Source organism: Rattus norvegicus, chromosome 6, assembly GCF_036323735.1.
Source record: "Rattus norvegicus strain BN/NHsdMcwi chromosome 6, GRCr8, whole genome shotgun sequence".
NCBI classification, from domain to species: domain Eukaryota; kingdom Metazoa; phylum Chordata; class Mammalia; order Rodentia; family Muridae; genus Rattus; species Rattus norvegicus.
Genome location: NC_086024.1, coordinates 35,748,645 through 35,764,535, shown reverse-complemented (window position 1 = coordinate 35,764,535; position 15,891 = coordinate 35,748,645). Strand labels below are relative to the sequence as shown.

At 37.1% G+C, this 15,891-nt stretch overlaps 1 pseudogene; it reads right to left on the bottom strand.

Annotated features, from left to right (window-relative positions):
* Positions 1 to 390: 390 nt before the first annotated feature.
* Positions 391 to 2,212, bottom strand: Snupn-ps2 (snurportin 1, pseudogene 2; annotated as a pseudogene).
* Between the last annotated feature and the right edge of the window lie 13,679 nt (positions 2,213 to 15,891).

Here is a 15,891-nt window from a genome sequence, read left to right as displayed (position 1 = left end):
TATGAAAACCCAGGCCCATGGAATATGAAACCCCAGGCCCCTCAACATATAACCATGGTACATCCTGTGGTAAATTGGGTATGAGCTATTTAGTTCCTAATCATTTCAAGCACATCATGGTAGTCAGAGATGGACATGATGAACCAAAAGCAAGATATGAGTTAAGTCTAGATTCTAGTCCCTTTTCTGACACTAAGGATATTCATGACCTTGGAAAGCCTAACTCATCTAATGCAGTTCAGTGTTAACTTTCTGCAGAAAGGAAAGACATGCATATAAGTTGTCTATTTCAGGCCATTGCCATCAGAAAGCCAAACTTGTTATAATCTTATAAAAGCACTGTTTTACTGTTTTGATTGTTAATTTGAATACATAATTTTTTTTGAGAATTCCATAAAATATACTACATACTGTGGTCATATTCATGCTCTCCCTTCTCTGACTCTTGGAGCTTTATCCTTCCAAGCATGTGAACATATCCCTTTTAACTTTGCCCTTTCTTTTTTTTTCTTAAGAATCACATATATTTATAAGGTGGACTAGGATATACTTAACACAGCAGGAGATATTCAGATCTCTCTGGATTCCAACTCCATCCGAAAGAGACCCACCCCCAACAGTCTGAGCCAACGTTCCAGACAGGGGGCAAACTTTTGGCAGCATGGGTTTGGGAAGTCTGCTCTGAAATGAGGTCACCTATGGCTATCATCACTGCGCTGTGCCCCAGTCTTTCGTGGGTTGTCCAGTTTAGCTGTCCATGAGGCTCTCAGAGCTGTGGGGAGAACTCCTCAGTTTGGGAGTAGACAGGTGCTCCAGCTCATAGTGGCCATTCTCAGAAGCCTTGTGTGTGAGTTTCTCCTTTGTGTCCTCCTGACTCCTCTTGTGCTCAACAATCTGTGGGAGCTGGTGCCCAGCATATTCTGGCTTGGTGGTCAGAGGGCCAGCTGGAACAGCTACATCTAGAATATCTGACACCAGGTAGGGGTGCAGTCAGCCCACCAAAGGACTATAGTGGGTCTGTTTGTGGTAGAAGAGCAGTCCATCTACCTGAGTCCTTGTCCTCTGACACCACATTCTGGACACTTTATACCACCCTGAAGTCTCAGTAGCAACAAAGCTGAGTTCCTCAAAAGGAAAATCCATAGACAGCACCTTGCACAGGCTCTCCTGGGTACATGGGAAATTCTGAAGCCACACAAACTTAAAGGGATTAATCTTGGTTTTCTCTCCAAGTCCTTCTTCTTCTGGTAACTTTGAATGCATCTAGTAGAATCGGAAATCAGTCTGACAATCATAAAAAGGATGTCCCCACCAGCACATCACATCCAAAACATAGTACGTCTGGTTCACTTCACTGTAAATGCAATCCAGAATGGTGTAGTCTTTGGCTGTTGTTGAGTTTCTCCTATTGCCTCCTGGAAGAAGGGAAGAAAACCTATTGATGCAGTAGCCACTCTTAGTGTAGGCACTGGTTGAGCCCCTGCAGGCCACGATAAGGGCTCTTTTCTCAACAGGGCACACAACCACAATCCATTCCTGCCCCAAATCTGAAGGGACGTCAGTTAACCACTCAGAAAGCATCAGTTGATTAGCATAGCGTTTTGGTAACTCCTTGACAGGGTCCAAATCCATTTCCTCCTCATCTTTCTTCTTCTCCTCTTCCCCACTCTCCATCCCTGTCCAGTCATCTTCAGCCAGTCTTCTGGCATGGTTCACATAGTCCAACCGCTTGGATTTCTGCAGCTCTAGCAACCGGCGCCGCCGCTCACTCTGCTCCAAGGAGCTATACTTGGACTTGTATTGGGACAGGCGAGGGTGTGGGGCAGCTGTGCTGTTCAGTTCTTGAGACACAGAAAAGCTACTAGCTAGGGCTTGGCTCAATTCTTCCATCTTCCCACACCAAGGTGCCACTCGCGCACGCCGCTGGAACTTTGCCCTTTCTTAAAACACATCTTATCCCCATAAGGCCACCCATATGTGCATGAGTGTAGAGCCATTCGCTAGAGCATGGAAACCCTACTAGGTGGCAGGCACTGAAGAAAGCTGACTCCTCCCTCAACATCATATGCCAATAGCTCTTTAGATAATGGTGGAGTAGTTTGATCTTGCATGCCATTTCACATTCATACTGAAAGTTTTTTAAAATCACAATGTATCTTCTCCACTTAATAAATATACTATATTTCTTGAGGACATATTTTGGATATTAGCCCTCTGTTGGATATAGGGTTGGTGAAGATCATGAAAACCCATTTTGTAGAGTGCCTTTTGTCCTATTGATGGTATCTTTGCCACACAGAAGCTTCTCAGTTTCATGAGGTCTCATTATTAATTATTGATCTTAGTGCCTAAGCTGTTGGTGTTCTGTTCAGGAAATGTCTCCTGTACCAACAGCTGTACAACAGCTATTGTCTACTTTCTCTTCTATTCAATTTAGTGTATTGTTTTATGTTGAGGTCTTTCATCACTTTGGACTTGAGTTTTGTTCAGGGTGATAAATTTGGATATATATGCACTCTTCTGACATGTAGACAGTCAGTTAGACCATCACCATTTGTTGAATTTTTATTTTATTTTGTGATTTTGGATTCTTTGTCAAAAATCAAGTGTCTGTAGATGTGTGGGTTTATTTCTGGATTTTCAGATGTAAAGTGAATAAACAAATTAAAGGAAACAATAAATATATTAAAATTATCAGGCAATGTTCACAGAGGAAAAAAAGAATGGGAAATCATAAGCAAATATGTTAAATTATACTTGAGAACCAGTCTCAATATTTTAAAACCAGGCCATGTATTTATCCTTTAAATCCATGGAAGTTTTCTTCTTATTTTGACAGCAGTCATCTTTTTTTTTCCTCCTTAATTTTATTTCAACAAATAGTTTCCTGCTATGCATGTATATCAAATGAATGAACAACTAAAAATAAAATTTAAAGAGAAAAGTGTGTTGGTGCAAGATTTGTATAGATTGACAGGTTTGGATTTTTCCATAGAGATGGTGGCATGCCTCTCAGAAACTCAGGGAGAATGGCTTGGAGACCATGTGGGGTGCTATTGAGAACTTCTGCTCCTTTGTTATTTCCTGGTCTGAGAGCTGGGGACAGACTATCTAGCCATTCTGGAGTTTGTATTTTTGTCCTTGAGGATGGAAACCAGGTTCATGGATGCACAGCTATAGTGAATGAAGAAGTAGAAAGGTGTTTCTGCGATATTCTGCGAAACTGATTCTTGGCAAAGAATCAGCAAAGGCTCTGGTGGGCATTTGGCAAAGCCGGTAGATCCTGCTTCCAGTCATTAAAGGAAGAGCAACGTATTCCTGCTGTTACCACTCTGACCAGAGAAGCTGGATCACAACCCGCTGCTGACAATTACCACTAACAGGCTGAGGCGCTAGTCACATCACACTGTCAGCCTGCACCATATTGCTGACAAAGACTGCGACCTTTGGTATACTTGAGTCTCTAAAATAATGAGGGGTCAGGAGGACTCTCATTTGCATAATGTAAGGAATATATATGTTACTGCCAGAGAAGAATGCCATGTATAATAAAAATGCTAGCATTCTGTCCTTCCTAACTAGATGTGTAACCTCAGGGTCAGACACAATGGAAGTACAAAACCTTAGAGCATTAATCAGATGCAGATCTTGTAGTTTTCTGTTTTGGACACCTCTGAAGCCTTACTTGGTATAAAATAGAGAAACAGTAGCCAGGAGGAAAATACCATAAAAAGAGTTTAGAACTGGAAAGCAAATCCTTTTTCTATTCTTGCTTATTATAACCCATAATATAGGCCATTTATTCTTCCTGAGGCTCAGCTTCTCAAGCATGAAATGAGGACCATGATTCTGTGGGCCTAAATGAAGCAATGCCAGGAATACTTCTTAGGTTACCATCAGTGCTGAGTATGGAATAAAATCATTAATGTCGTGAGTCAGCTCGCAGTGTTGCCTTAGTTTAGATCTTGCAAGAAGAGCTCACAAAGAAGACTTTTGTAAACGTGGGCAGAAACACAGAGTCAAGTGGGGCGGAAGAGCAGTCAGAACTGTTGTTAGTGTGATTCTGAATGGAGGAGAAGGGAGAAAAGGTTGGATGAATGCATGACACCTAAAGACTTTTCATTCATTCTAAGGATTGGAAACACTGTGTCTTCACATGAAGGTGGCTGTTATGGTAGGCCTGGCTGTCCTAAGACGGGTTTATCTTAGTATCACCAACAATCTTACTCTATAGCTGAGAGGTATTTCCTTGGTGCAAACAAAAGAATTGCGGTGGCTATGTCACTGTTGTCCTCTCTAGTTGGAAGTGTAAGATCATCTGCATAAGTGCTGCTTGTGTATAATGCACTAAAAGGTCTCAGAAATGGCAGCCTGAAATATAGGCACAGTACGCAGCTAATGCGAGAGAGGGCACAGTGGAAGGCAAAGAAACTGTGAAGTGAAGAGATGAGGGCAGTCAAGTCCTGACATCTTCAAGGAGGCCAATGTCACAGAGCCATAGCAAGTAAGGTAAGAACAGCATGGATCAGGTCATGGGGTCAGCCAGGGGCTACCCAATACAGAACCTTATTGGAGATGTGAAGATTATGGTTTGGTGATTTTTGTTGGCTTACCAGGTAAAATCACTAACGTATTTTTTAAGGCAGATAATAAATGGCCTGATAAATGTTAGCATTACAAGATCCTAGTATGTCTGGAGTGCATGCATTATGTGAGAGCAAGAGTGGAAGAAAAGAGACTGGTTATAAAATCTATTTCAGGTGATGGGAGTTGGATCAGACCTGGGGCAGGATGCTAAGAGGACCCTTGAAAGGGATCTATCCAATGTTTGATGTGTTGAAAGTATATATAACCAAACTCTTCTGATGCGGGCAGGAGGAAGGCATCATTAAAAGGTTGTGCCTGAAACCTTGGCTTTCAGGACATGGTATTTGGCACTGTGTTTTCTTTAAATAGAAAACTGAATAGTAAATAGTTTCTTGGAATTAGATATGATCAGGCTGAGATGCTTAATTGATATTTAATAACACGTATAAGGATGAGCTTAGAAGATATAATTTAGGAGATCATTGACATATTGGTTATATGCAAACATTTAGTTAAAATTACATTACATAATAAACATGTCAGAAGGAGAGATATCCTAGGACCACATTCTGGAGGCCTATCAGTTTGAAATTATCTATAAGCAGTGGGTAAAATACATTATTTGGAAACCTTTCTGGTTTCTAGTGGAATCAGTGATAACCCATCATACTTTGATCTTAAGTAAAGGTTAATACTCTATACTTGATTTCAATATGTCCCTTTGCTAATAGAAATTTAAAAATTGGTCAATGGTATGGTGTTAACTAAACTCTTAGAAAGTTATTATACTTAGTGTATACACATAACATACAATAATATGAACAAATAATGTGTATTTTAAATAATAAAATATTTTCCTGTACAGTATCATTGATCACTATACATTGTAATAATGTTGGGGTCTTCCTTTCCTTAGGAATATCGGAAACTTTAAAGGAAAAGTGACAATAGGTTGTGAAGTTGCCGCATCTTGGTTGTCATAAAATACAACATTTACAGGACTTAAAGTTTGCTAGTGGATTAGACAAGAGTTCAACATAGTTACAAATAACGTTGAACATGCAACCCAAAAGAGCATAGGCCAGTGATTACCACAGTATTACACTAGTGCAATCTTTCATCTCACTCGTAAAAAGTGATTCCCACACTTTCCTGCTGTCTGTGAGTTCAGAGGCCACTCATAAGATGAATTGACTATGGAAAGTCAGTACTGTTTGGGTTTTCTTGACAAGTTCTTTATTACCAAGATTTTTCTTTTATTCTTGGTGACAAGAATTCTTCTTCTTATTATTATTTTTATTATTATTTTTATTCTTGGACAACTTCATACATGTATTTTGAATACCCTCACAGTCCCATAACCTTCGTAACTCTTTCACTTTCTTGCTGAACAGCCTCCAAAATGAGCTTTCTAGTTGGGGGTGAAGTGGCAGAAGTTGACACCTCCTTTGACATCAATTATTACCCTCAATATTACCTCACAAAGGATGGGGCTTGTTGGCACTTCCTCTCTCTCATTGGATGTCGAAGGTACTTCTCTTCTTCAGTCATCCATGACTGTTGTAGGTCCAACAACTGAGTTTTGAAGATTCAGAGTAACTTCAGTGAGGGACATAATATTGTCTTCAGATACACATCCTGCTTTGCGACTCATGTCGTGTGATCTACAGTGCTTAAAAGTGGTGCTTTATAACTAGTACTTACCAATCATGGATGCTTAATCGTGGTGGTTGAAAGTAAACATAGACAAAGAGCTTAAAGTATGCTTGCTGTGAGAGTGCAGGAGAGTGGAGAACGATGGTCTGACTTTGAAGATGAGACATCTGAGTCTCCATATGTGGGCATGTCTTATTATATGCCAGGGAACCCCAGGTGTAAAGACTGACCAGGAATTTATTTATTTCACTACCACTTAGTATCTGAAACAGGTGTTAGTGGCTTTGAAAATGAAGGGAACATCATCTGTGTTGCCATACTCCATCGATTCCGAGACAGTAGGACCTGAGGGAGTTTGGCCTGGAGAAAACACAGATGACATGTGGACTGTCAATAAATATTTGATGTGCTGTCATGTGGAACAGAAAGCAGGCTTGCTCTGTTTGAATCCAGCAGGCAGAACGGGGACAAATATATGAGAATTATATGGAAACAGATGTGGACTCAACATCACAAACATCTTTCTAACAGTGGGAACAATTTGAAATTAAATAGGACAATTGCACTAAGAAACTAGATTATTGTTGCTTGGAGATGTAAAAAAGACTATTTTTTTCCCTAAAATATTTCATGAGATGATGGTAGGCAGTTTCTAGTATATCATCCAGGTTGAAGTATTAATAACACAATACTTGAACATTTAGAGTTATATTTGAGGGAAGGGAAGCACTTCTCGGGTCTTTTCTTTCATTCTATACAGATATCACCAACATGCATCACAATGCCAAACACATTTTAAAATATGCCCTCAAAATGTAATAAACAAGGTCTACTCATAATCATTCAAATTCCTTCAGGAGCCCCGTGATCTGCATATGTCTCAATTTCTTTACTAATTCCCCCGTTTTATGTTTCTATTTATTTATTTCACTGGATCCTACTCCAGACCCCATTTTCCTTTTACTCCCCTTCCTAGAAAATATTTTTAAAAAGGAACACACTCTTTGGCATCCACTTTTCCTGACAAAAGGTATTACTCGTACTATTAATGATATTCCTGACATTTTCTTCTGTCTACAACTAACAACAACAGCAACAAAAAGGTCCGTGTCTTGTATCTTTCATGGTTTGCATTCTTATAGACTCGTAAAAGTTTATATCTCATGATTGTAAAACTTGAGGGGAGATTACCTCTTATTCTTTAATGCTATAGTTTTAATTGTGAATCAATATCTTTTTTTTTAATGTTCAGTTTAAGGCTTGTTACCCACCACTTGCTAACTAAAGAACTTTTATGGGAAACTACCCACCAATTCTCTTTTCCACTCTTGGAACTCAGCCTTTGTCGAGAATTGTCTTAATGTGTCTATCTCCTATCATCATTTAGCCCAAATACCACTTCCTTTGTATAATCCTGGTACTGGGATTTCTGACTAATATGGATATTATATTTTAATTGTTTGAGAATCTCAGTTTTGTTGTCCATAATGGTTATTATAATTGATGTCCTCACCACAGTGTGCATAAGTATCTTTTTTTCACATTCTCTCCAATGGTGACCATTGTCTTTTTGATACTAGTTGGCTTTGCCCATTCACTAATCAAAGAAACCGTAGGCTCTTTTATTTGTTATTTTCTTTTAACTTTGTTTTTCTATTGAGTCATTGAATTAAGGATAGTAACTTCTCTCGAGGTTTACTGTTGGCAAATGCATCCTTTCATTCACTTCAAAGATTGTCTCAGCAGTTAACATTGGAGACAGGAGATCTCATCCCCTCATTTGTGACCTAGGCTTTTGAGGTCACATTAGAAAGGAAACATTGTTAAAGTCAATGACAAGCAATTGTCTCTCACTTCTTTCTGGCAGCTGTGCAGTTTCAGATCAGATGGTTACATTTTGGTTCTGTTGTCTATTCATTTGTGTATGTCATTAATTAAAGATCAGATATCAATCTTCTCCATGTTCCTATTCATTTTTTCAACACTGCTCAAAGGGCCTGTTCTTTTTCTGTTGTGTATCCCTGACGTTTTTATAGGACCTAGAGGTTAAAAGGTACATATTATATTCCTGGTTCTTTATTCAGTTCAATCACAGAATGCACCAATTAAGGGAGCTTGTATTGTACAGTGGCATATTTGGATGAAGATAGAGATATACTTCCAGATTAGTAATTTTTTTTGTACTAACTCTTTTGTGTTTTAAGTGTGTGTATGCTGATTCCACATGAGTTTTAGGATCATCCATTTTCATTTTGTAGAACATGTCATTGGACATTTAATAGCCTTATGTTTAATTCGTATTCATTTTGAGCATGAGAACTTTTAAAATGTGTTTGCTCCTTAATTCTATGAACATGGAATATCTTTTCATTCCTTTGTGTCTAGTATAAATCGTTTCCCAAGTGTTTTACAGTTTTCCCCATTATAGGTCCTTGACTTTCTTAGATCAGTTTATATTGGGGTTTTATTTTATACTTTTGAAGTCATTTTAATGGACTCATTTCCTTGGTTTATTTTGAGGATGTTTCGTGTTAGTTAAAAGAAACTGCTAAGTTGTAGATTGTGAACATTTATTAAATGTATTGCTTTAGAAAGTCTTCAGTGTTTACATTATGCTGGGGAATGTCATGGACAAAACAATATGACTGCTTCTTTCCCAATTTGGATGCTTTTACTTTTATTTCCTCCCTAATTGCCTTGGCTAGGACTTCTATAATGAGTAAAATTGTTAATATAAGAAATCTTTGTCTTGCACTGATCTTCAAATAGAACTGCTGGCTTTTAAACAGTGAGTAGGATGTCAGTTGTGAGCATAGATAGTCTGGCCCCAGAGAGGATTTATTCTTAGATGAATTCTTAGAAGATCTCTTTTTTCTTGAAACAAGGTTAAACTTTGCTAGATATATTTTATATGCCCACAGAGATGATCATGTGGTTTTGTCTTTTATTGTGTAATGTTGTATTTCACATTTACTGGATTATATATATTAAACCATCATTGTATTTCAGGGAAAAATCATGCTTGAGCATAGTGAATGTTATTTTTAATGTACTGTGAATTGGATTTGTGCATATTTTGTTGGAAAGTACTGCCTCTATATTTATCAGGAATGTTGGGTTGTAATTTTCATTGCATTTAAGTGTTCTTTGGCTTTGATATTATATTAAGCCTTGCTTTGCTAAATGAGCCCGGAAATGTTCCATTTTTCTCATTTTTTGAAAGAGTTTGAGAAATCTTGGCACCAATTCATTGACTACTTGGTAGAATTTACCAAGGGAAGTCATCTGGTCCTGGGCTTCTTTATTGGGTGGATTTGATTCTAGTGTGCTGGTCCAGGATTTTTGTCTTTATCTTTTCCTGATTTAATATAGGTAGGTGGTATCTTTGTAGAAGTGACTGTTTCCTTTTGTTTAGATTCTATTGATGTGTATGATGTCATAACATTCTCATACAAATCCTCTGTATGCAGGTAAGCCTGAGACATACACACTCACCTGACCCAAGCTCTGTGCTATTCCACTTAAAGACTTAAATAGGGAGTTTGCTTACAGATCATTGTAAATTATCTACTCATGGTCTCTGGATGAGATGACTGAGAGAAAGATTTATTTGTTGTAACAGGTCTCTAAGGTATTATTTGATGCATGAAAATGCCAACACAGAGCCATGAGAATTGCGACGAATCATAAAAACATGTTGTCATCAAAGAAACAAAGCAAAGCAGTTATGAGTGACCCCAAGAAAATAGAAAGCTACAACCCGTTTGAGAAAGAATGTGGTATGATTTACAACTTAGTGAGCTGCAAGAGGGCACACATAGACTTCTAATGAAATTAGGAAAACAATACCCAAGCCAAATTAGAATAAATCCAGAATTCACGACGTCAACAACAGCAACCAAAATCAAAACAGAAGTTATGGAGCAGAAGAAATGTCTTAAGTTAAACAAACAAGAGAACTTTAGAGCAGTCTTACTGAAACAAGCAAGAGAGAGAGAGACAGAGAGAGAGAGAGAGAGAGAGAGAGAGAGAGAGAGAGAATTGCTTAAAGTAATTACTTGAAGTAATTATGACAGAAAACTCCTCAAATCTACAAAGAGAAATGAATATCCACATCCATGAATGCTAAAAGACCCCAATGGATTAAGTACAAATAGATCTTACTAAGACCTTATAATTAAACTAAAAAGACAAAGACGAAGAGAGAATTGCAAAAGCAATGAAGGAAACACAGCTCCTTAGGAACAGGAGATGCCCCGTAAGGCTACCAGCATATTTTTTGACAACAACAGATCAGATCAGGAGACTGGGTGTTCTGCGCTGTCTATACTGTCAAAATAAAACCCAGACTATCAGTCAAAAATTTTATGTCTGGCTAGGCTGCCCCTCATAAATAGAGAAAGAATTGCACAGAGAAATAATTCCAAGTTTAGGAACATATCTCTACAGACTTGGAGAGTTTTCGATTTGAAATCAGGTTAATTAACAACACAAAAATAAGAAATTATAAAATCATTATATGAAGAAGGAATATCTCAAACTCAGAATTTTATAACCCTGTAACAACATGATGTGGATCATATTTAACTGTAGAACAAAGTTAAAATACAGAGGTATAAAATAACAACTGTAGCAAAATAATAAATATATTTGCTAATATATTTGCATATTTTGATGTTTGTAATATGCGGTTAGACAAATTATAGCAACTTTGTGTTTGAATGCAAGTTTAATTAGCTTAAAATAGACCGCCACATCTACAGAGTTCTCTATGTAATATTTGTGGTGACCACAAGAGAAATGCAGATAGCAGATATTTAAATGGTAAAGAGAAAGTTTAACACATGCTACCAAAATAACAAATATTGCATAAAAACACAAGGGAGGAAAAAGAGAAAAGGAACTGAAGGGTAGCAAGTAAACAATGAACAAAGAAAACAAAGATGGATGTGGGGAACCTTTCCTGAACTTATAGATTCTTCACAACCTTATTAACACTTACTTTTCAATACTCATATATTACCTCTAATATGAAATTCAAAGGTTAGAAAATTTGTTCTGTAAAGAGCCAGAGAGCAGATATTTAATTCTTCTTGCTGTATGACCTTTATCCTCATTACTGTACCTGCCACTGTGGCACACATGCACAGAAAGCCACAGGCAATACATAAATAAATAAAAGTAATTTTATTTCAGGAAAATTGTATTTATAAAACAAGGTAATATTTGGCCCCGGGGCTATGAATTTCAGTCCTGAACCTGTTCTTCCTCCTTAGGAGGAAGATTACAGAAATCTCTGTAATTTTGATTGTTCAAACTATCCAGACGCCTTCAATGTCCTATATTTTTTGAGCCATGCCAGACATTAGTTATACAGAAAGGAGTGCAAACGACTAGGGAAATTGCTAGCTTCATTTGAAAGTGTTTTCTTTGCCATTGTTAGGTAAAGAGGGTCTGATTGTCCCTTTGACCAAAATGTACACCCTATTTGGTTTAATTGGAGTTTACTGGGCCTCTGTTTATATCTGACTCATTTGTATTTCATGTAAAATTATTCTTCCTACATTATTTGATATTAATCTGCAAAGAAGGAGTGAGAGAGGAAGAAAGAGAGATTGATTCATTCCTTCATTCCTTGCCTTTATGGGCTGCCATCTTATGAAGGTCACGGCTTGTTGCAAACAAAATTAAGAATTCAAAACATCACAAAAAGCAAGTGTTGGAAATAGGCCCCTCTACCAACTTTTTCCATATTCTACGTACAATAAAATGTGGATAGCATAGCTGCACAGTTTCTTTAAAACTGTCAATCCTCTTTCTCTTACCTCCTGGCAGCAGCAGATTTCTGTAAACATTGTTTGGTAGAATCAAGGCTGGCGTTCGCAGTCTCTTGAGTTTTCAACGCAGGGTTCTCTCTCTGTACCATCACTCAAAACTTTGCGAGTTACTTTTTCTCCTAGTAGAGAGCATCGTCTTGACACTATATTGAGCCCCAAACTGTCCTCCGATTATTTCAAGACACTTCTCTCCACCTTAGAACTGTTCTTAACCTGAGCAGTGCTTAGACACATACTGGTGTTATTAAAAGCAATTCTCCATGTTTATTTGAATTCATAGAGAGAATGCATATCCCTTAAATGTCCAGCATTGTTAGTCTCCGAATTATTTCCTAGGTACTGTTCTACACATAAATAAATACTGGAAACTTCATCCACAAATTTTATGTTCATATGTTACAGCAATATAATTTTCAGTTGTGTTACCGTAATAAGCAAAAATGGGAGACAGTAGACTAATGGTAGATTTCTTTAACTGTTGATTTATCAAATAACCACTTCAGTCAGTCTTGTACTAACTAAAGCCTTATTTAGCTTACAAGGCATCTAGATTAGAGGTTGAAAACAACTGAAACCTTCATGAAACTTAAGTCCTGAAGGAATGAGAAATTGTTTATATTCCTATTTTATTTACCTTTAAATTGATTCTTCTATATTTCACCTCAGTTACTACTGATAGTCATCCTATCCTAGTGAAGTTGATGTTTGAGGGGTCTTTGTGAATTATTATTTCTCCACTTTTTATAGGGATTATGCTTTGGTAGTTCTTTCTAATTCAAAATTTAAAACACAACACAGGTCTATTTACCCTTATCACTAACTGATAGATTATTTATGAGAATGAATAGGCATGATTTAGAAAGGAATATTATTTCTATCATTACTGTAGTGGCTAATTACTTATCCCAACACATTGTCTAAAGTGAATTTTTATTTGCCAATTTTAAATATTTTTATTAGTGATATATGTTAAATGTGAATATGCACTAAGGTATTAGGACACTATTCTATTTTTTCCACTTTTTGGTATCTTTTATACTTTAATTAGCATAGGTTTATATTTTAGTATCTGGAGAACTTAATTTTGTTTTTGAGTCACACTATTAAAATAGGGGTTTAGTAGGATTGCATTTTGATTTGGAATGCTATATTCGGAAGAGAATAATGAGATTTCGGAAAGGTAATACTCCATGTATAATTGTCTGAATATTTTCCAGCTGCCAATTAAAATAACAGCATTATTGAAGTAATAGGTGTGAAAATGCCTTGTCTGACTGTGTGATGGGGATAAGACTGGACATCAATGTTTAAGTTACAGGGCGAGTGAGATGTGCATCTTGGCTATTCATCAGAAATGGATGCCCGCCCTTTCTTTTCTTAACATGGAAAGTTTAGTCTACGTTCATGAGACGCTCCCTGATACACACATGTTCCATGTAACATCTTCATTGGTATAAATGACAATATGTTTCTTCCATTTTCTGAGTCAACTCTCTTGTAGTCCTTTAAGTAATCATTCATCCTGAGGGAATGGAGATATGGAAGAACTTGGGAAATATTCAGGAACTAGGTTAATAAAAGGCATAACTTGAATTTTGAAAATTATATTTACTCTGAGTATTTGTATGTATGGGTTCATGCACATACAGTAAACAAGTAGAGGTCAAGGGATGAATTACAGAAGTCAATTCTCTCTATGTGCATTTTAAGATCAAACTCGGGCCAGGAGACTGTTGACAAGTGTTTTTGGCCAGCTGAGCCATCTCACGGGTCCTCAGTTTCTGTTTTTTTGAAGAAACAATGAGATGGGATTAATATAGACACGATACAAACCCTTCTCTAAAGAGTCATGCATTTACAATTAGTTTGTCAAATTGTGAGACACGTTTCTAAATTCCTACTCTCAGTTCCACCCCACCATGCCCTATTTCTCATTATCTAGAACATAACCACATTTTCTCCACCTAAGTGCCACGGAGCTGTGACATGCTTAGTTTTAGTCTCAGGAAACGGCAATGGATTTCTACACATATAGTTTATCTCTGCCACGGAGCTACAGTGAATTTCAATTGAATCTATTGTGTGTAATTCTTAATGTTGTCCATTGACAAATTCTTCACTAAATGTGACAAAGTGCATATTTGATCATGAGAAACTGATGATTTGATACGGTTCCAAAACACATTGTCATTTTTTTAATAAAGCATTTAAAACACTATTGCATAAATCCAATATTTTCAGAAATTTCCCAGAGGCCAAGAATCCCAACAACTAGGGGATGCGCTGCACTGTTTGTCATACAGTTTTGATAGTTGTGTGCACAAGTAATTAACATTGTGTTGATGCTAGTCATATTAAGCTTTATCCACATTGTGCTTGATGGCTTACAGAAAGAGCTCTTTCATCATCAACTTGAAGAATTTGACAAGGAATGGACTCGGCAAATAGTTTTGATGACCCTCAGAGGTGCTAAGGGCTTGACTAGAAGGGAACAGGGATGAAAAGGGTCAACTCAGATTCAAGCTAAGTTTTACGGCCTGAGTAAATAGAGGTTTCTTTTCTAATTAATGATGTAGAATGAAAGTGGGTTTCTGATTTCTCCTTTTCAGAACTGGATTAACTTGATACACTTAGAGAAATGTAGGTTATTAAATCTGAGTGGAAAAGGAAAATACAGTGCCCAGAGTAAGCTGGGCTAAGCATGGGGCACCTGCAGAATAATGCGGTGGTGGTCTGTGATCTTCACGGTGAGAAGTCTTTATGGTTCTTTGTACACCAAAGCAGAGGATCATTACAGTAATAAGTTGTGCTAGGTTTCCTTATACTTTCTTCTGAAAAGAGGTCTTGTTATTTTAAAATTCCTGGTTATAAAAAAGAAATTCATTCTAGAATTGAGCTGTATACCACCGGTCCTTCAAATATGGAAATCTATCAAGCAATGGTTTGGAATCACTATTACAGGGTTCTCAGAAGGCTTCCTGTTTCTTCTGCTTTCTGAACCTCAGCCATTCGATATTAACTGATGGATCTTTCTGGCCTCAATCCTTTTGCTTTCATTCATTTCCAAACATTGCTTTCTTGTTGATTTCCTAAGCACTACTCCCTTCTCAGCTTCCTTAATCTGCGCTCATTTCCATTCTGAATTAAGTGATACCACTCTTTTTTCTTAAGTTGTATAGCTCTCCTCTAACACCTTCATCATTTCATGCATGTAATTTTATTTTGAATTTTCTTCATGTACTAATTTAATATCTCTAAAAGAGTGAAAAGTTTGTTTTTGCTCTCTACACCATATTGAAGAACAAAGCCATTGTTTAGTTAACCAGGCTTACTCAGAATTGCATGGAAGAATGTTTTAAACATGTTGATTGAATCCTGAGATAGTTCAAATTACTCAGAAGGCTATCCTGGTGATGTCCAGAAGAAAGACTTGATAGGGCCAATCTACAGGTATCAGGAGATGTGTGTTTTAGAAGTGTATTTTAAATACCCGATGGGGTTTGTCTTCTCATGTTATGTATAAATCCCTAAATATATTGGTTGAACCTTAGTATGTAAGGTACATATTGATTTTAGATATGATACCAAGATGATGTGAAAAGCTGAACTTTGGGGAACTTCTAAATTTTTATAGAAATAATTTAGTCTAATCTTCTAGAAAAACAATATGTGCTTCAACACCTTTTAAAACTAGTTTTGCTATTGGTATTTAGAAACACAAATGTAGAATAACAAATGTTGCTATTACCCTTTGGTCTATAAACTATTAGTTATCCTGAGATTCTCTGGTACGAGATGCTTGTTTCTGCAA